This window comes from Astyanax mexicanus, chromosome 6 (genome assembly GCF_023375975.1).
Source record: "Astyanax mexicanus isolate ESR-SI-001 chromosome 6, AstMex3_surface, whole genome shotgun sequence".
Classification (NCBI taxonomy): domain Eukaryota; kingdom Metazoa; phylum Chordata; class Actinopteri; order Characiformes; family Acestrorhamphidae; genus Astyanax; species Astyanax mexicanus.
In genome coordinates, this window is record NC_064413.1 from 39480613 (window position 1) to 39501108 (window position 20496).

General features: G+C 40.3%; 1 long non-coding RNA gene across 1 annotated transcript in view; it reads left to right on the plus strand.

Moving 5' to 3' along the window:
• The first annotated feature begins 5241 nt into the window (after positions 1–5241).
• LOC103022254 (uncharacterized) overlaps positions 5242–20496 on the plus strand; it is a 61057-nt gene continuing 45802 nt past the window's right edge. The window contains exons 1-4 of the long non-coding RNA XR_001518682.3: positions 5242–5329; positions 5430–5580; positions 6498–6571; positions 8765–8865. This is a non-coding gene — a long non-coding RNA (uncharacterized LOC103022254). The remainder of the gene's footprint in view (positions 5330–5429; positions 5581–6497; positions 6572–8764; positions 8866–20496) is intronic.

Genomic DNA, 20496 nt, shown 5'->3' on the forward strand with positions numbered 1-20496 from the left:
TTTTTGGCATCTCCGAGTGTCCTATTGGAGATTTCCGAGTGTCCTTTCTGAGATCTCCGAGTGGCCTTTTGGGCATCTCCGAGGGTCCGTTTGCAGATCTCCAAGTGTCCTTTTGGGCATCTCCGAGTGTCCTTTTGGGCAACTCCGAGTGTACTTTTTGGCATCTCCAACTGTCCTTTTGGAGATCTCCAAGTGTCCTTTTGGGCATCTCCGAGTGTCCTTTCGGAGATCTCCGAGTGTCCTTTTGGGCATCTCCAAGTGTCCTTTTTGGCATCTCCAAGTGTCCTTTTTGGCATCTCCAAGTGTCCTTTTTGGCATCTCCAAGTGTCCTTTTGGAGATCTCCGAGTGGCCTTTTGGGCATCTCCGAGGGTACGTTTGCAGATCTCCAAGTGTCCTTTTGGGCATCTCCGAGTGTCCTTTTGGGCATCTCCGAGTGTCCTATTGGAGATTTCCGAGTGTCCTTTCGGAGATCTCCGAGTGTCCTTTTGGGCATCTCCGAGTGTCCTTTTTGGCATCTCCAAGTGTCCTTTTGGAGATCTCCAAATGTCCTTTTGGAGATCTCCGAGTGTCCTTTTGGGCATCTCCGAATGTCCTTTTGGAGATCTCCAAGTGTCCTTTTGGGCATCTCCGAATGTCCTTTCGGAGATCTCTGAGTGTCCTTTCTGGCATCTCCGAATGTCCTTTTGGAGATCTCCAAGTGTCCTTTTGGGCATCTCCGAATGTCCTTTCGGAGATCTCTGAGTGTCCTTTCTGGCATCTCCAAGTGTCCTTTTGGAGATCTCCGAGTGTCCTTTTGGGCATCTCCAAGTGTCCTTTTGGGCATCTTCGAGTGTCCTTTTTGGCATCTCCAAGTGTCCTTTTGAAGATCTCCGAGTGGCCTTTTGGGCATCTCCGAAGGTCCGTTTGCAGATCTCCAAGTGTCCTTTTGGGCATCTCCGAGTGTCCTATTGGAGATTTCCGAGTGTCCTTTCGGAGATCTGCGAGTGTCCTTTTGGGCATCTCCGAGTGTCCTTTTTGGCATCTCCAAGTGTCCTTTCTGAGATCTCCGAGTGGCCTTTTGGGCATCTCCGAGGGTCCGTTTGCAGATCTCCAAGTGTCCTTTTGGGCATCTCCGAGTGTCCTTTTGGGCAACTCCGAGTGTACTTTTTGGCATCTCCAACTGTCCTTTTGGAGATCTCCAAGTGTCCTTTTGGGCATCTCCGAGTGTCCTTTCGGAGATCTCCGAGTGTCCTTTTGGGCATCTCCAAGTGTCCTTTTTGGCATCTCCAAGTGTCCTTTTTGGCATCTCCAAGTGTCCTTTTTGGCATCTCCAAGTGTTTTTTTTGGCATCTCCAAGTGTCCTTTTGGAGATCTCCGAGTGGCCTTTTGGGCATCTCCGAGGGTACGTTTGCAGATCTCCAAGTGTCCTTTTGGGCATCTCCGAGTGTCCTTTTGGGCATCTCCAAGTGTCCTTTTGAAGATCTCCGAGTGGCCTTTTGGGCATCTCCGAGGGTCCGTTTGGAGATCTCCAAATGTCCTTTTGGAGATCTCCGAGTGGCCTTTTGGGCATCTCCGAGGGTCCGTTTGGAGATCTCCAAGTGTCCTTTTGGGCATCTCCAAGTGTCCTTTTGGAGATCTCCGAGTGTCCTTTTGGAGATCTCCGAGTGTCCTTTTGGGCATCTCCGAATGTCCTTTTGGAGATCTCCAAGTGTCCTTTTGGGCATCTCCGAATGTCCTTTCGGAGATCTCCGAGTGTCCTTTCGGGCATCTCCAAGTGTCCTTTCGGAGATCTCCGAGTGTCCTTTCTGGCATCTCCAAGTGTCCTTTTGGGCATCTTCGAGTGTCCTTTCTGGCATCTCCAAGTGTCCTTTTGGGCATCTTCGAGTGTCCTTTTTGGCATCTCCAAGTGTCCTTTTGAAGATCTCCGAGTGTCCTTTTTGGCATCTCCAACTGTCCTTTTGGAGATCTCCAAGTGTCCTTTTGGGCATCTCCAAATGTCCTTTTGGAGATCTCCGAGTGGCCTTTTGGGCATCTCCGAGGGTCCGTTTGGAGATCTCCAAGTGTCCTTTTGGGCATCTCCAAGTGTCCTTTTGGAGATCTCCGAGTGTCCTTTTGGAGATCTCCGAGTGTCCTTTTGGGCATCTCCGAATGTCCTTTTGGAGATCTCCAAGTGTCCTTTTGGGCATCTCCGAATGTCCTTTCGGAGATCTCTGAGTGTCCTTTCTGGCATCTCCAAGTGTCCTTTCGGAGATCTCCGAGTGTCCTTTCTGGCATCTCCAAGTGTCCTTTTGAAGATCTCCGAGTGTCCTTTTTGGCATCTCCAACTGTCCTTTTGGAGATCTCCAACTGTCCTTTGTGGCATCTCCAAGTGTCCTTTTTGGCATCTCCAAGTGTTCTTTTGGAGATCTCCGGGTGGCCTTTTGGGCATCTCCGAGGGTACGTTTGCAGATCTCCAAGTGTCCTTTTGGGCATCTCCTAGTGTCCGTTTGGGCATCTCAGAGTGTCCTTTTGGGCATCTCCGAGTGTCCTTTTTGGCATCTCCGAGTGTCCTTTTTGGCATCTCCGAGTGTCCTTTTGGAGATCTCCGAGTGTCCTTTTGGGCATCTCAGAGTGTCCGTTTGGGCATCTCCGAGTGTCCGTTTGGGCATCTCCGAGTGTCCGTTTGGGCATCTCCGAGTGTCCTTTTGGGCATCTCCGAGTGTCCTTTTGGGCATCTCAGAGTGTCCTTTTGGGCATCTCAGAGTGTCCTTTTGGGCATCTCCGAGTGTCCTTTTTGGCATCTCCAACTGTCCTTTTGGAGATCTCCATGTGTCCTTTTGGGCATCTCCGAGTGTCCTTTCGGAGATCTCCGAGTGTCCTTTCGGACATCTCCAAGTGTCCTTTTTGGCATCTCCAAGTGTCCTTTTTGGCATCTCCAAGTGTCCTTTTTGGCATCTCCAAGTGTCCTTTTTGGCATCTCCAAGTGTCCTTTTGGAGATCTCCGAGTGGCCTTTTGGGCATCTCCTAGTGTCCGTTTGGGCATCTCAGAGTGTCCTTTTGGGCATCTCCAAGTGTCCTTTTTGGCATCTCCAAGTGTCCTTTTTGGCATCTCCAAGTGTCCTTTTTGGCATCTCCGAGTGTCCTTTTGGAGATCTCCGAGTGTCCTTTTGGGCATCTCAGAGTGTCCGTTTGGGCATCTCCGAGTGTCCGTTTGGGCATCTCCGAGTGTCCTTTTGGGCATCTCCGAGTGTCCTTTTGGGCATCTCCGAGTGTCCTTTTGGGCATCTCAGAGTGTCCTTTTGGGCATCTCAGAGTGTCCTTTTGGGCATCTCCGAGTGTCCTTTTTGGCATCTCCAACTGTCCTTTTGGAGATCTCCATGTGTCCTTTCGGGCATCTCCGAGTGTCCTTTCGGAGATCTCCGAGTGTCCTTTCGGAGATCTCCGAGTGTCCTTTCGGAGATCTCCGAGTGTCCTTTCGGACATCTCCAAGTGTCCTTTTTGGCATCTCCAAGTGTCCTTTTTGGCATCTCCAAGTGTCCTTTTTGGCATCTCCAAGTGTCCTTTTTGGCATCTCCAAGTGTCCTTTTTGGCATCTCCAAGTGTCCTTTTGGAGATCTCCGAGTGGCCTTTTGGGCATCTCCGAGTGTCCGTTTGGGCATCTCCGAGTGTCCTTTTTGGCATCTCCAAGTGTCCTTTTTGGCATCTCCAAGTGTCCTTTTTGGCATCTCCAAGTGTCCTTTTTGGCATGTCCGAGTGGCCTTTTGGGCATCTCCGAGTGTCCGTTTGGGCATCTCCGAGTGTCCGTTTGGGCATCTCCGAGTGTCCGTTTGGGCATCTCCGAGTGTCCTTTTGGGCATCTCCGAGTGTCCTTTTGGGCATCTCCAAGTGTCCTGTTGGAGATCTCCGAGTGTCCTTTTGGGCATTTCCGAGTGTCCTTTTGGGCATCTTTGAGGGTCCTTTTGGGCATCTTCGAGGGTCCTTTTGGGCATCTCGGAGTGTCCTTTTGGGTATCTCAGAGTGTCCTTTTGGGTATCTCAGAGTGTCTTTTCGGGCATCTCCGAGTGTCCTTTTGGGCATCTCCGAGTGTCCTTTTGGGCATCTCCGAGTGTCCTTTTTGGCATCTCCGAGTGTCCTTTTTGGCATCTCCGAGTGTCCTTTTTGGCATCACCGAGTGTCCTTTTTGGCATCTCCGAGTGTCCTTTTGGAAATCTCAGAGGGTCCTTTTGGGCATCTCCGAGTGTCCTTTTGGGCATCTCCGAGTGTCCTTTTGGGCATCTCCGAGGGTCCTTTTGGAGCTCTCCGAGTGTCTTTTTGGAAATCTCCGAGTGTCCTTTTGGGTATCTCCGAGTGTCTTTTCGTGCATCTCCGAGTGTCTTTTCAGGCATATCCAAATGTCTTTTCAGGAATCTCAGAGTGTCCTTTTGGGCATCTCAGAGTGTCCTTTTGGGCATCTCCAAGTGTCCTTTTGGGCATCTCCGAGTGTCCTTTTGTGCATTTCCGAGTGTCCATTTTGGGCATTTCTGAGTGTCCATTTCGTCATCTCCGAGTGTCCCTTTGCGCATCTCCAAATGTTCGTTTAGACATCTTTGATTGTCCTTTTGGGCATCTGCAGAATGAATGGATTCTTATAGAACAAAAAGAGTTTCGTATGATAATAATGATAATAAAATTGTACTCATTCCTGTACACAGAAGAGCATCACATGTTCAGTCCTGAAGAAATAGCTTTTAAAGGTTTTAAACTCCAGATAGGGTTGGGCGATATAATGAAAAAAAAAAAATCAAATAGATTAACGATTGTTCTTCCATATCGTCAGTGTTTTTTGTGAACAAAAGCAACATGTAGTGATGTGCGAGCCATTATTTCCATTACATTTCATTTAAATAAGTTTTTTAATTTTGAAATTTCGATTAATCAAATTAATTTGATTAACTTCCCAGCTATAACTCCAGTTAGAAACTTTAAAATGTGCTCTGTCTGCATGCCCAGCATCAGCTAACCAAACAATCAGCACACAGTTGCTAGCAGTATTGCTAGCGCATCTGTTGTCCAAAAGTCGTTTGTAGTAGAAAATTGAAATATTCAGGTAAGTTTTCTTTGCATTTTTTAGTGAAACACTGTAATCTAAGTTCAAAATTTAAAGGAAAATCCCAGTCTAGTAATTCATCACTATTTTTAATTTGTGTTTTAGCTGTTTAGCTGTATTCACCCCCATTCAATGAGGACTCCCTCGCCGGCGCCCTCTAGCGGTTCGCAGTAAGTTGTAATCTAGTATAACGCGGGGAATAGGGAGTGGGTATGCTCCCCATAAACCGGCTCTGGGTGGATTGCAGTAAAAGCATGTTAATGTTGATATATTTAGTGAAAACGGTAAGATTTTTACACGCTTAAATCATTTCCGCCACAGGTGCAATAAAACAAACATTCTGTACACTTGAATAACACTGCTTTTCATGTTTGTTTGTCACAGAAACAAAATAAACATAATACACATGCTCAGAAACCTTATTTAAACTGAAGAGGAGATTCTTAACACACACTAATGAGGTTCAGCTGGAGCTGCTCAGACGGAAAAGTGCCTCATTTCAGCCTCGGCGTGATTCCAGGGAGAGTGGATATTAGTAAGTTAAATAGATTTTATTTAAGTTACTGTTTTGTTTGTATTGAGCTGTGTAATGTTTTGTAGCATTTTCAGTGCTGCTGTTTGTGTAGTTAAATGTAAAAGTTTTGTTCTGCTCTCTGAAGCATTTAACGTTAATTGCAAACACTCACTCACACTTAGCTGTGTGCTAACTAGCTTTACTCACACTTAGCTCTATGCTAGATAGTTTTACTCATACCTTGCTCTGTGCTAACTAACTAAAACATTACTTAGCACAGAACTGAATGTGACTAAAGTTATTCTACGCTAGTTAACTACCCTTCCACACACTTAGCTCTATGCTAACTAGCTTTACTCACACTTAGCTCTGTGCTAACTAGCTTTACTCATTCTTACTCTATGCTAAACATATCATTATATTATTTTAGAGCCATATCGCCCACAGGGAATCTGGTGTTTATTAGTAGTACATACAGAATTAGGATTCACGTGACACTATTTGTATGTCTTGTAAGTTAAGTTTCTGGAATAATGTGAAAGCTTCATTAAAATTGGTTTCTCCTAATAAATCATGTGTAAAAGATTGGCATACCATTAAATGTGTGTTGTATCTAATAAAATGTGTAAATGGCAAATTTAGGCAATGGCAAATGTTAAGTGACAGTGTGGTATTTTAAAACAGCAAACCTAATCATTGAAAGCAGATACATCATTGAATCTATAACTAGATGTCTTTACTGTAACAGTTGCTCTGATCAGTGTGTGATATTATAATGCATAGGTTAAGTGTAAATGTTCTAAATATTGTTGTGGCTGCTGTAATAAGTAAATGGTAAATTCTATACTTTGCAAAACGTTAAACATATTGAAAGGATATCTGCTTACATTTGTTTGTTATTATGTCATTTTTAATATATGTATTATTTATTACCACAGACAGCAGCCACAGTTCTCTGGATCACATCAAGATCTTTTACAGAAGATGCTGTTGAAGCCACTCTCTGGAACAGGTAAACTGGACTGTTTATACTGCAAAGATAGATATTTTTACAGGAGACTAGCCACTCTTATTACTCTGTTATGTCACTGATTAACAAAAGATAAGAATGTTACTGGATTTTTTTATTTACTGAGAATGAGAAGGGATAAGGATTAGCATTTACTTCTAGCTTTCACAGCTTTCTTGTCATTGTGTGGAGAGCTCAAACCTGTGGATAGTGACACAGGAGAAGCTACGTTCATGAGGATTGATTAACATAATAGATTGGTGGGGTGTTTTGAGGCTTTAACATTGAATATTTGAAATCAAAAACAAAATTTTACACCCTAAATGGCTGTCGTGTTTGACTGTTTGTTGCAGATTTTGAGGTTAAGTGTATCTCAGTTCCATATACCAAACACTTTTTTTTTAGTATTCACTCACCCACACATCGTTAAAACGTTTCAAAAACTTCCATGGCCACAAATAAAACCAAGCCTAGACATGCAGACTGAAAGAATAGGTCGCTCTCAGGAGCTCAGTGAGTTCCACTGTTGATAGGATGCCACTAGTGCAACAAGTCCAGTTGTGAAATTTCCAGTGTGTGAAGAGAACTTAATGGAGTGGGTTTCCATTCAAGCCTTACATCACCAAATGCAGTGCAGGCGAGCAGATACTTTTGGCAATATAGTGTAGCTATGGTTTTCCATTTTAAAGAACCATTTTATTCAATACAAATTGTTATGGAGCATCACAAGTGTATCGATCTTGTCACTGGAGCTGAATAATTTGCCATGCTCTCTCCTTTTATCACTTCTATTGTTGGCCAGAGATCACATTTGGAGGTAGTGTAAAACACGATTACAATAAGATTTGTTCAGATATCTCTCAGTCTGGATGTTCTGAATTCTCTAATCTGATTTCAAATCCGATCTGATCACTTGCAAATTACAGTGCGAACAGTCATCTCAACAGATCTGATTTGAGAAACAAATCCGATTTGTCTTTATCCTGAATGTAGCATTAGTGAATAAGAAGTTGGGTTGACTGGCTCAGCATAATTAGGAAAAAAATTGGCTTTTCTGGGCTTTTCTGAAAATCTACATCAACACAGTTGGTAAAATAAGCACACTGGCTCCCACCGATGTCTGTAAGAGGAATTACATTTTAATGCATAACAAAACCTGTAGATTTACAAAAATGCATATTTATGCAAAATTAAGACTACATCAAAGTTAAGAATTTATGAGGCACGTTCACATAAATTTTAGAGGTACAACTCCATGTAATTTCATCTATGAATAAAGATCCATTTATCTTGTACTTCTGTCAATGCTCCGTTGAAACCTGTGGATGGCAGCAACACATTGCACTTCACCACTTATATCCATCTCTAATCATTTTACAAACTTTTACCACTAGATGGAGGCTCACTTCTCCACTGTATTTTAACAAAAGTCACCACAATGCCTTTTTTGCCAGAGAAACATTTGGGCATGAAGAGTACGATTAAGTCAGAAATACACAGAAATACTCCTCTGAGTACAGCCTACTTATTATGTTATGTATTAATGTAGGAGCTTGCCTTAAACTGCACCAGAGGCTCAACAGCTTTTCTGCTTCAAATGTAATTAATTAGAGTCCCTTATGTATGGAGGTGTTACCCTGAAGCTGTTTCTCCTTATTCAGTATCTACATGTGATGCGGTTCAGACAGACTACTACTAAAGTCTCTTAATTAAAATATCACAACTCTATATGGACAAAAGTGAAGGGACAACTGCACATTCATGCATATTTCTTCTGAAATGTGGTGTGAAAAGTTACAAAGTTAATTCTGTTCTTGGCAGTATCTACTCTACTGTCTAGGGAAGACTTGTACTAAATATTTGGAGCTTTGTTTTAATTTCATTTGGGGATAATAATAAGGTCATGCTAAGTTAGATTGAAACACAATTTAACTGCCCCCACAGTTTAATGCTACCGTACTCTATAGTCCTCTTTTGCCCAAAGCCTGGCATTAGACCTAGTGCCAATAGTGTGATTACTTCGATACAGGGACTAGGCAAGCTGTTTCTCACCTAATATGGCAGTGTATGGCTTTTAAGACTCAATTAAAGTCACCAGTCATATTATCATTACACACACCCAATAAATAAAAAAAAATTATTGGGCTGCTTAACATGCTTGGATGCAAACACTAACTGCATGTTCTGTTATGTCAGCTAACAGACACTTGTGTTGGCTAGCATCATGGTGGATAATGGGGAAGAGGACCATCCCAGTTGAGGCCAGTCATGCTCTCCTAGACCACGCGGTTCTACAGGTAACTACATTTGTGCCACATATGAAGGAATGCATGATTATTTGAGCTGAATAATGATTCTTACACCAGTTGGTCATTATTTTCCAATGTACAGTGATATACACATCATAGTTAATGTTAGTTACAATACGGATATAGTTACAAATGGTAGTGCTTGGTGGTATTGATTATCTAACATCTATTACAAATAACGAACGGTTAATTGAATGAACAATAGACATGTATGTGATGTGGAAGCAACATGGAGGAAAACTCAGACTGGAGTCACATAGCTGTATGTGCTGTATTGTTTTTAAGGGAACAGTATTTTAATGCAATCGGTGGGGAAAGTATAAAAATAAAAAACAGAATTTTGTAAAACAATTAATAGATTCAGCATGTACAAAATAGGTGTTGAATGTAATTATTTTCTTTTAATTGCCCAGATGAAACAAATGGCATATTGTATATAATTTTATGGTTATAATGTCCTATCCATATACCAGACTGCATGTCCCCTAGTAAAAAAAACACATTCAAATCCTTACTGCTCTACTGTGGTCCTCAGTGGTCCTTCAAGATCAAAGTGTTAGATAATATGGGTGTTGCAATGGACAGGCGCATGCAGGGCAATTCTGCTGAATGTGGATATGTACATTTCTTTGATCATCCTTCTCCCTTAATGTTCACTGGGAATAGGACTTTCTTATGAAGAAAAAGTCAGAAAAAGAAAGCGCGGTGTCCTCCAAATCTATCATCTCCACCTTCTCATTCTAACCGTAATGATCCCAAGGCCTTTTTTTGTGCTCCATTTTCAGGCAAGCATATTAAACGAAAGAAAAGAAATTATTCCTGTGGAAAGGAAGGGTTCTGAGCCATTAGGTAAAGGGAGGTGCAGTAGTTAGAGGACTAATTGAATGTCAACGTGAGGCATGTCATGGAAGCCAATGTCTCATGTCAGCAGTAGCAGGGGGGCAGCTGAGAGGGTAAAGTTAGCAAAATGAAGCTGCAGCTTCAGACAGCCATAATCAGAAAGCTTTAATGGTGCTTAAGGTGGGCGAGTTTAGGAAGGTGGGCATCACCACAGATTCTGAAACAAAGAGAGACTGTGAGGTTATGTACACACAGGTTGAGTTAAGTGATACAATTTGAACGTGTGTGTGCATGTGTGTGTGTGAATATGCTGCAGAAAGCTCACCAAAGGCTTGTGTAGGATTTAGTGGCATTTAAATTGCTGCAGTAGCATTTAAAGGGAAACCATAGCCTGCGGCTAAAAAACATAGGACTCAAACACTGTTTGGATTTCGAATACTCTTCCTCTAGCTCTGGAAATTTGGCATGGAGCATGCACATATATTCAGAGTTAGTCTCGCCGTCAGACTCGGTCCCGCTTTATATATTTTTCTTGGCCCTGTGCCACTACTGCAGAGAAAGCAGGAAGAAGAACTCTTCTGTAGATGCTCTTTTCAGTTCTTTCAGTCCCGAAGTCATTCAGGTAAAAAAAAAAACACAATATGAACAAAAGTCTAATGAAATCAAGGGTATTTGTTGGTGCACAATAATTTGGAGAATATAGTTTCAACAGCTCAATGCTCGGGGCCTTATACCCCTCAAGCCCACGCTTGGCATTAGGCATAGTGCTTATAGGTTCAGGTTTGTCTAACATAGAAAGTCCTATTCTGTTGGCAGTGCTTCACTACAGGGACTCTACAGACTGTGAGTGTGTATTTGCACGTCTGTGTCAGCAGTGCACACAAAATAAGTAGCTGAACTATTGCGATCGGTTCTAAGTGATGGAAACCCTTTTGCATCTGCCTCTTTAACAAACCCTTTTAAAAATAAGTGTGTGTATTCTGTATACAGGCATTAGAGACACCACTCGTGATCCATGTTTATGAGCCACATCTGTTGGTTAATGACTTTTAAAGATCACATAATGATCATCAAATGAGACTGATGTGCAGAATCTGCTGAACTTTTGAACCACAACCCATAGTGTAAGCTTCTCCAACAGACTGTTTTTCTACTTGGACTCAATTATTTATATTCCTCCAGCACTATGTTATAGGGAAAAAAGAACATGTCCCTTAATCTCTTCTTATATTTGTAACAATGAATAAAATAAGTGATGGAGGCCCACAGTGTGTTATTCTGGAATAATTTTCTAACATTTTAAAAATGTAACACAGAAAAGTAGCTTTATACATGAATGTTAAAACGTAATGGCTGTGATAAAACCCCAGCCCCCCAGCCCTTTCTTCTGCTGAACTGCACATCTACAGACGAGACCCACGACATAGCAGATCAGGGCAGGAGCTACATTGGGATCTGAGATAATGTGGCCAAATGTGTGTGGATGCTCCTTCTAATGAATGTATTTAGCTGCTTTAAATTACATCCATTTCTGCTGACACAAATGTACAAATGCACACCCACAGCTTGCCCAGTCCTTAAAAATTACTGGCAAAAAATAGGACACTCTGGAGCAGATACACAAACCATACATTTAAGCACCACACATGATGCAAGGCATCCTAGCATTCAGCAGATATACTGTGTTGTGTAATGATGATGATACATCCAGTACTTTTAGGATGAGGGGTTTGGAAGTAGGGGTGAGGTGGGATGGTGATCACCCAACATCTGAATGCAAACAAATTCTCACAGCAATGCTTCAAAATCTTTTAGAAAGCACTACCTTCAACTCCAACAGAACTATGTTTAGTACCATTGTTTAAAAAAAACAAAAATTAAATTAAAATATTAGCAGGTGCCCTAATATTTTTGTCCCTAAGTGTAAAACCAGCCAGTCTAGACAGATCAAGTCAGAGACCTGGTCAGATAATGAGATGAGTCCTGAATTGAATCACCACACAGCTTTTACAGCGACAATTGGACACATTATGTTTATAACGCATTTTATCTGTGCATTCGAAAAGCTTCAGGGCATCTCCAGCAGCATTGTCCCATGAGACTGCAGCATACCGACAGCCACTAAAAGCCTGCGATAGAAACTCTCAGTGTGTCAGCTCCCATTCCTTCTGATCGCTGTGTTAGTTACACCCACCTCACTGCTCACACATTAAAGGAGTTACACACTGATGACACTAAAGGCTTCAGGAGCTCATGACGTGTGTGTGAAGATTGAACATTAGAGCACTAGAGTGCACATTATTCGACTTTTATGCTATTTTTTACACTTTTATACCTGTACCTTGTAGGTTGACAGTTACTGAGTGCAGCCTATTAGTTGCTGCATAGTTCACCAGTTTACCCTGTCAATCAAAAGGAAAAGGACCACTAAGGGAGCATAACCAACTACATGCATATTATGTATTATCAAAACAGGTGTGACAGGAGTTCAGTAGTGGCTGGAAGAGTGGTGTGTGTTGTGCTAGCATGAGTGTATCATGCATTACACAGATTATCTAGTCCCTGGAGAGGAACATTTCCAATTGAGTAGGACTCTTGTGTAGATAAACATGAACCTATGTCCACATGCCAGGTGTGGGGAGCTGGGTTCTCTGGAATGATGGGGCTCCATCCAGTACTTTTGAGATGAGTTGGGGAGCTGAAGAGGTAGCGTGCTGATCATTCAAATCCTAACAGCAATGTTTCAGATTTCAAGGTTAAAGCTTTTTGTAATACCCAGTACTTTAGTCTGTAATAGTGTATTATATCTATTTAAATAAAGGTTTAAAGGAACAGGAATCCAAGAACAACCCTCTGCTGTACTTGCAGAAGTGGGACAGGGCCGAGAAAAAGATACAAATCGAACAAAGTCTGCTGGTGAGACTAATTAAATACATAGTAATTGCCTTAATGATTTGTCCCAGTCTGTTTGTGCTTGTAGTATATATATATATATATATATATATATATATATATATATATATATATATATATATATAAATATAGTGTAGTGTATGCTCTGTCTCTGAGTACATTTACAATATGTACAAACAAATGTGCCTAATGAAATGGCCAGTATGTTGTCATTAATAACTGTACACTTAACTGTGCAGTACAATGTAATTCTTCTCTTATCTTAGCTTGGAAATCCAGGGTTTCTCTCAAGAGCTCAATAGTGGCAGCCTAATGAACCTGGCCATTGATCAACCACAAACTTGTGATCAGTAACCTGGTGCTCTAACCACTGAGCCACCATGAAGCTGATGCTGAAGGATACTGTGTCCTTTATACTTGTAACAGTGCTAACACACCACCAATTCCTTGTTGGTTCCATTGATGTTCCACCACCAAAATAATATGTGGTCAATGTCATAAATAGATTATACTTGAGATATAGATGAACTAATAGATGAATGAGAAATTGTATATGAATGTAAATCTATATACTAGGCTTACCTGCTGATAAAATAACCAATAAGAGTGGATACAAAGTACCAGAACTAGTAACTCATTGTGCATTCAGTGTGTATATCACCTGCATCCAGCGCACTTAGGTACTGGGTTGTCTGTAGATAAATGTGTATAGGTCATATAAGGTTAGATTGTGATTGGGAGGCTAATTAGATATGGGAGGCAGGGAGAGAGAGAGTGTGTTGTGTATGTCTGTGCGTTCGGTGGGCTTGGGCTATGCTTGTCTAGCTAATTAGGGATGGGATACTTTATCGCTGCAAAGGACAGGTGCATGGTGTGCAAGCTGGGGCAGGCTGACAGGGAATGCTGCCAAATTGGAGTGGAGTTGAGAGCGTGTGTATGTGCGTGCATGTGTCAGATAGGCAGAGGCAGGTGTGTGGCAGTGGCTCTTGGTGAAAGTGTTAAAAGTGCTGAATAAGAGCTGCTCTGCACTAGAAAGAACTGGTTTAAACTAGCCTCCCCACTCTGCTGACCCATGCCTGAATGGGGGCGTGCTGCAGGCCGAGAGTGCCTGCCGTTCTGGACATGCCAGCCATAGCATAACTCTCCACTGACCTCACAGAGACTGTGAGTGAAATCCCCATAGCAACATGTAGTACTGTACACAAGTCTAATGTTACCTGAAGCAACTGTTTGAATTGATTTACCATGGATAAGAGGATTGGATAGTGGGGGTAAGGTTATTTACTTTTAAACATATACAGTAATATTACAACAACAAATATCAGAAAACAAATGTAATGTTGTTTTTACAACAAATATGGTTAGCATTTGAGATAGTCAGAGTAAAATATTGTTCTTTAGTTGCTTAGTAAATTATTTATGGTGAATGTTATATATGGAATTAAAAAAGGTGTCTGTTTCAAACTCATTATTTTCTTTATTCCACTATTTGTGCACATTATCTGAGCACTTATGTATTCAGACTGAATGGAGCAGTATTACTAAAATGTGTGGTGGTAGAAACAAGTCCAACTTTGGTAAAAAAAAAAAAAAAAAAAAAAAAAAAAAAAAAAAAAAAAAAAAAACGGACCTTATGGCAATAACTTTTTTTTTTTTACACTGTTTACAGTCATTTACACCAATGCCCAGCTATTATAGGGCTGGCTAATATGGTAAAAATAACAATTTCAAGATGCACCAGTATTTGTCACGATACATGTAATCAAAATAGATCAAAACCCATTCTAATACAGTGACTTTTATTCAAAATATTGTGTATTGTGTAATTAATCCAATTAAACTAAACTAAACTGGCCAAGTCCAATAACATTTTAATGGGGCCTGGCCTTATCCAGATTCTCTTGATACTTAAGACAGGACAAATTTATTGCCTATTTTCAGCTGGTCTGTTTTGGAGAAGCAATACAGTATGAGCTGTATGTATTAATGGCAATTTTGTACATGATCAGTTTTCTACAATAGCAGCAAGAGAGTCAACAAGTTGCTTGCTGCTGAACTTGTGGCTGAGGCCATGTGTTTCCTTCCAGTTTATGGTCTGTTTAAATGCATCCAAATGCTCTGTGGTTTGTGGCCTACTAAAACCTCTATGGGAGGGCAGCCAGTCACAGTGTCTGAGCTGACAAAGAATACTGTAAACTAAAACCAGATTATTGCAGAACTTTTAGGAGGTAAAAGGCCAGTCTGACAATGTTTGTCTGAGTTTTATTGGCCTCTTTGACTGGACACTGCAACAATAGAACAACTTCCTAACTACTATTGTAGATTTTGCCAAAACCAAAGACACGGGGCTATCAGGTTTTAGCTTTTCTGTTACAGTATAGTTTCAGCAAATTCTATTACAGATTTTGACGTGTATGTTATTGTGTTTTGTACAATCTGTTCAACTTTATATTGTATTTTTTTGTCTCTGCTCTTTTTGACCCTTCAAACGGACACTGGGGTTACAGCCTGGCCCAGGGGAAGTCTGTCAGGGGGTGATAACACATGGATTGGTTGGTTGGACCAGCTCTTGTTTTGAAAAACAACATTTTGGTCCGTTAGAAGGACAGAAACGCTGAGATTTTGGGGGAATGGGGTAAAGATAGCATCGGACAGAATAGTGCGGACAGTTTTTTTTGTATCTCATTCTCTCTTTTTCTTTTACTTTCTCTCTATAAAAAACGGTGCCGTTTGAATTCAGGTGTTATACATATGTGTGATGTGTCTTATTAAAACACAGTATGTAGTATAACTATCATATATTAATTATTATTTATTTCTATTCATAATTGAACTGTAGTGTGTAACTCAGCATATTGTGGAGTTTAACCTACGGTTAATGCTCTCCCACTTATAATAATATTAATGATGTTCTACTTACTGTTACCTATTCTAATGGTGTTATATTAACAGATTTCTGTCCTAATTATATGCCAGAAACAACCCTACATAAATGATTAGCTTGTGCAGGTTTAGCAACAGTGTAAAGAAATATATTGGCAAATGAAAAGTTCAGAACAAATCAAACATGGAAAAATAGGATTAACTGGATTCTGCATTGTTTTGAAATTGCAGTAAATCCACCTTTTATTTGTTTGCCCACTATTAGTATTCCCCCATCCTAAAAACTCAATTTAACATTTAAATAAATTAAAAGAAGAGAAAAGGACAGAACTTTATTAGCCAGTTGTCAGTGTTTTGTCCCAAATAAAGAACTTGAAACATATTTTATATATAGTAATATATACATATATTGAACATAAGAACAGTATGAACTAATTAAATTATGAAAATCAATTAAACAATCCAATCTAGTCTAATTTTACACCACCAACCTACCAGAAGTCATGGACTACCCGTATGTAAAATGGAATATCTACACCTGTATAAGTGCTTATAAACACTAGCCAGCATGCTTATGGCATGTCAATTTGAATGATCAGAGTTCAATCAAGGTCTGATAGTGGGTGTCAGAGGTATGATACATTCGGTTTCTAAAGGATAAGGACAACTTTTCTTGATCAACAGTGTGCACAGTAATATTATATAAGGCATTAGAAAACCCACAGCAGACAGTGCAAAATTAGCTAAAATTATCAAAACAAACAGACAATAAATAGCTCCATGTCTTCTGATGTTTGGCATGTAATAATATATTATCAATAGCAAAAAGTTGCACAGCAAATTTAAAATATATCTTGAATAAAGGCTTGGTTTTAGGCTCTAATACATCTCTACACCATTTATATTTCATCTCGTTCAGACTTTTTGAAGGGATGGGGCAAATACTCTAAGAGGGCACCCACTGCACAACTTGAGGCTTGTTCATTCTAGGGGGGATGTGGCTAAACCTGAAAACATAAAATAGATGGAATCGATGTTTAGTTAATAGTGCAAATGAGTTTTTTTAATGTTGTGGCATTACTGACATTTTACTTTATTTTTATTTCCCAAAATTTCCCAACTTAATCACTTTTAGCTTAATCACTTTGTGAAAATTGGCATTGGATGAAAATGTTAATTTTTTGTTTCAAAGATGCATTTTGATTTTCTAAAATTAATATTAGTTCCCTTAAAAATAAATCAGTCAGAGGTAATTTTCTTAAAGGGACAATTATTCCAAGATGACTTGGTGTACAAATCTTGGACACGTTAAATAGCTTGATATTTTTTTAAAAATAGATAATATAATAGATAAAAAAAGTCTTATTTATTTTAAAATATATATTTTAAAGCTTTTAGAAAGCATACCTAAAACAAATATTCCTTATTTATTTGTTAAATTATGCACTGTGGACATTGCAAACAGCTCCCATTTATATTTCCACCAGTGACTGATCTTAACCTCACTAATGATTAACTCTTTATCAGGAGCAAGTTGCAGAAATGATTAGCTTGTTAATTAATGTAAATAGGCCAGAATCCAAGGACCTTTAATCCTAGATGCCGCCTCATATAAAAGCCAGTATGGATATCTTTAAAAAGATGTAAAATACTCAACAGCTAGAAACATTTAATAATCTGTGCTTGAATGTTACAGAAATCAAAGTAAAACCTTTAAGTGCAATTACAAGCCTGTAATGACTGCTAATAAGTGTTGAGTTCATTTCTCTTGAGAGATATGGGTCTTCAGTTGGCGTTTGAACACACCCTAGGGAAGTTTATTCTACTGCCTAGTCTCGATGCTGGTCGTTCATACATCTTGAAGGATAGTGGGTGAAGCCAAGCTTTATTTAAAGCTTTAATAGCTGCCCCTTTTTTACAAACAAACAGTCTTTAGCAGTTGAAGGTAGGTTAGTGAGGTTCCTTTGGCTAATGACTATGTGCTGTTGTTACCAAATGTTTATGGAATGTGTATGAGGCTAATGGGAGTGAATGTGAACTGAGGGCGGGGGTTCACTTATCTTACTTGATGATCCTTGAAGAATCCAAGCGGACTTTCTGGTCGTCCAGCCCAATCATCGAGAGAAAGTTCAAAGGGATAGGTAGTTTCCAGTCAGTTAGGAGAGGGATTTAAAAGCTTCTCAGTACCACCATCTTGAATACACACAGGCCTCAATCCTGCAACAGGCCTCAATCCTTTACCAGAGACCTTCCCTTAAAGATTCCACTTCAGGATCTCAAGAAGAGAGAGACCCCCCAGTGGCTGTGGTGTGTACTGTGGAAGTGTAGTGTCTAGCTTAATGCACTTAACATATTCCTAACACTCTTTTACCAGTGACTCTAGTAGGACAGAACTGGTTAACTTTTGGATTCACAGGCCAGCATCAGTTTCAGGCAGCTACAGGAAGCCAGAAGAGATTGCCTGGATGTCCTTTCTAGAGATAGCTGGAATGACTAGAGAGACTTTGAATGAGATGGCAGGATTGGGGTAAATTAGTGGTTAAAATTACAGATTGATGTAGATGCAGTTTGATACAGATACAGTGACCCTGTGGATTGTGCATATGAAATAACAGGTAACAATCATATGTCAGAAGTAGTCGACCGTATGAAAAATGCACAAAGATAAAAATAAACTATGGGGAGTGTATAGACAAATACAGTGTGAACCAAAGATATTTCATGTTTTGTCTGCTCCACTTTGTGTTTCTGTTATTTTGTCCCATTCCTCCCTTCAAACATGTCTAAAGCCATGCAACAGTACAAGGTCATCAATGTTGTGTATTTCTTTTTTAAAATTGTACACATTCTCTATCCTTTTTCCACAAAAGATCTGGAATACGGAGCCCAGAGAAGTCGATTCTGCTTCTTAACATGGTTAACAAAATGCTTCTTTTTTGCAAAGTAAAGTTTAAGGAGGGATTTGGGAATGTAAGTACTTGTAGTGCTTGACAAATGTTTGGTAAAGTAATCCCTTATCCATGTGCTTCTATCAGCTATTGTTTAATGATTGTTTTTGATGCAGTGCCATCTGAGGGATCTCAGATCATCACTGTTCAGCTTAGGCTTGTGACCTTGCCCTTTACACTCAAAATTTTCTCCTGAATTCTTAAACGGAATAGTGATATTATGCGCTGCAGATTGAAACACATGTACTTTCCTTCTAATCCTTTGAGGAACATTGTTTTAGACATGTTAATCATTTTCTCACAACTCAGAGGGTCTCACAAACTGGAGAGCCAATCTTTGCTCCTCAAAGACTTATTTATTTATAAGTGTGGATGTATATTAATAAATAAACTTAAGTTGAGCAGTCAAACCATGAAATATATTGGGTCTGCATGATCTAAAATTAAATAAAATCTTTTTATTTGCATTTTTTAATTCTGTCTCAACTTTATGATGTGTTTGTAAAAAAAAAAGTTACATTTTCAGCCATGAAGTCAAAAAAGAGGAAAAGAGCAAACAACAGCCTAGAATGGAAGCAAGAGGACAGTGTGTAAAAGTGAGTTTTGACACTTGGATCCCTTCCAAACTGTAATAGCTTGGCAAAGCGTCATACTACAGAAATCATGTTTTTGCCTGACAGCACTGAGCAGAAAACAGAAACCCTCCTCCTCTGCTCCCAATCTGTGTGAGTTCAGACATAATGCATTCTGATGCCCGCTGTCAGGGCACTGATGCTGCAACACCAGAGACGGGCATGGAGAGGCACGCTGGGCCAGGTTTCAAACGAGTATTTCTCTTACAGCTGGGAGCAGGTGCGGGGGACAGGGGCTGACTGAGGCTTCGACAAGAGGAGAAAATAAAGCAGTACCTAAGGGAGATAAGTGGCTAAGTTTAGAATACTATTATGTGCGTCAGTCACATGGCAATCTTGGTGCTATTTAAATTATCATCAGAATCTGAGGTGAGAAAAAACTTGTAGGATCTGAGTCTGAATTGCAGCGTTTTAACATGCCCTTGTCCACTTAGACAATCCCTGACTCCATCTAAAGACTGTTCTATTACATTATTAGCTAAGGTGGAGGTGCTTATTAAAGCCCATGGAAGGGGCAAGATGGGTCTAAAAAGTTTGGGTCAGTTTTGGACGGATGGGATGTTAGAGAATTGTGAAATATGCAAATCCATGACATTTAATTTGTTAGGCTTTACATCTCCACTGAAAATAAGACCGCTCATTCAGTCTGCAGTTCATGTTGACTGAGGACAGAGGACTGACCAACAAAAAGGCCTATGCTTTAATGCTGTTGGCGCACCAACATTACCAAACTTACCAGCCAAAGGCATAAAAAAATACAAAGTAAATATTACTATATCCAGTAACTTGCTCTTCTGTTAGCTAAAGTTATTGTTTTGTGCTGTGCTGTTAGCGGTTATCCTGTTAGCTAACATTATCATTCTGTACTGTGCTGTTAGCAGCTTTTCAGTTAGCAAACATTATCGGTCTGTGCTGTGCTATTAACTGTTATACTTTTAGCTAATATCCGTCTGTGCAGTGCTGTTAACGGTTATACTTTAACTAATGTTGTGGGTCAGTGCTGTGCTTTTAGTGGTTATCCTGTTAACCAATGTTATCGTCTGTGCTGTTAGCTATTATCCTGTTAGCATCGGTCTGTGCTGTTAGCTATTATCCTGTTAGCATCTGTGCTGTGCTGTTAGCTATCATCCTGTTAGCATCTGTGCTGTGCTGTCAGATATTAACTTGTTAGCCAATGTCATCGGTAGGGCTGGGGCGACGCATCGACATAATCGACGTCATCGATTACAAAAATACATCGATTTGCATAACGTGCGTCGGCGCGTCGTAAACATGGCGGCGCCTGTGGAGAGCATTAGAGGTTAGATCGGGCCCAAAAATTCCAACTGTCTGTTTTCGGGCTGTTTTAATGAGCGAAATATGATCAGAATTATGTTAATTAACACGGTAACATAGAAGCATAG